Here is a 1,617-nt window from a genome sequence, read left to right on the forward strand (position 1 = left end):
TCCCTGGTTGATCCTGCCAGTAGTCATATGCTTGTCTCAAAGATTAAGCCATGCATGTCTCAGTACAAGCCGCATTAAGGTGAAACCGCGAATGGCTCATTAAATCAGTTATGGTTCCTTAGATCGTACCCACGTTACTTGGATAACTGTGGTAATTCTAGAGCTAATACATGCAAACAGAGTCCCGACCAGAGATGGAAGGGACGCTTTTATTAGATCAAAACCAATCGGTCGGCTCGTCCGGTCTGTTTGCCTTGGTGACTCTGAATAACTTTGGGCTGATCGCACGGTCCTCGTACCGGCGACGCATCTTTCAAATGTCTGCCTTATCAACTGTCGATGGTAGGTTCTGCGCCTACCATGGTTGTAACGGGTAACGGGGAATCAGGGTTCGATTCCGGAGAGGGAGCCTGAGAAACGGCTACCACATCCAAGGAAGGCAGCAGGCGCGCAAATTACCCACTCCCGGCACGGGGAGGTAGTGACGAAAAATAACGATACGGGACTCATCCGAGGCCCCGTAATCGGAATGAGTACACTTTAAATCCTTTAACGAGTATCTATTGGAGGGCAAGTCTGGTGCCAGCAGCCGCGGTAATTCCAGCTCCAATAGCGTATATTAAAGTTGTTGCGGTTAAAAAGCTCGTAGTTGGATTTGTGTCCCACGCTGTTGGTTCACCGCCCGTCGGTGTTTAACTGGCATGTATCGTGGGACGTCCTGCCGGTGGGGCGAGCTGAAGGCGTGCGACCGCCTCGTGCGTGCTCGTGCGTCCCGAGGCGGACCCCGTTGAAATCCTACCAGGGTGCTCTTTATTGAGTGTCTCGGTGGGCCGGCACGTTTACTTTGAACAAATTAGAGTGCTTAAAGCAGGCAAGCCCGCCTGAATACTGTGTGCATGGAATAATGGAATAGGACCTCGGTTCTATTTTGTTGGTTTTCGGAACCCGAGGTAATGATTAATAGGGACAGGCGGGGGCATTCGTATTGCGACGTTAGAGGTGAAATTCTTGGATCGTCGCAAGACGAACAGAAGCGAAAGCATTTGCCAAGTATGTTTTCATTAATCAAGAACGAAAGTTAGAGGTTCGAAGGCGATCAGATACCGCCCTAGTTCTAACCATAAACGATGCCAGCCAGCGATCCGCCGCAGTTCCTCCGATGACTCGGCGGGCAGCTTCCGGGAAACCAAAGCTTTTGGGTTCCGGGGGAAGTATGGTTGCAAAGCTGAAACTTAAAGGAATTGACGGAAGGGCACCACCAGGAGTGGAGCCTGCGGCTTAATTTGACTCAACACGGGAAACCTCACCAGGCCCGGACACCGGAAGGATTGACAGATTGATAGCTCTTTCTTGATTCGGTGGGTGGTGGTGCATGGCCGTTCTTAGTTGGTGGAGCGATTTGTCTGGTTAATTCCGATAACGAACGAGACTCTAGCCTGCTAACTAGTCGCGTGACATCCTTCGTGCTGTCAGCGATTACTTTTCTTCTTAGAGGGACAGGCGGCTTCTAGCCGCACGAGATTGAGCAATAACAGGTCTGTGATGCCCTTAGATGTTCTGGGCCGCACGCGCGCTACACTGAAGGAATCAGCGTGTCTTCCTAGGCCGAAAGGTCGG

At 51.3% G+C, this 1,617-nt stretch overlaps 1 non-coding gene across 1 annotated transcript in view; it reads left to right on the plus strand.

Moving 5' to 3' along the window:
- LOC124772015 overlaps nucleotides 1-1,617 on the plus strand; it is a 1,909-nt gene continuing 292 nt past the window's right edge. Inside the window, exon 1 of the ribosomal RNA XR_007013699.1 lies at nucleotides 1-1,617. This exon is cut by the window's right edge and continues 292 nt beyond it. This is a non-coding gene — a ribosomal RNA (small subunit ribosomal RNA).

Source organism: Schistocerca piceifrons, unplaced genomic scaffold, assembly GCF_021461385.2.
Source record: "Schistocerca piceifrons isolate TAMUIC-IGC-003096 unplaced genomic scaffold, iqSchPice1.1 HiC_scaffold_936, whole genome shotgun sequence".
Classification (NCBI taxonomy): domain Eukaryota; kingdom Metazoa; phylum Arthropoda; class Insecta; order Orthoptera; family Acrididae; genus Schistocerca; species Schistocerca piceifrons.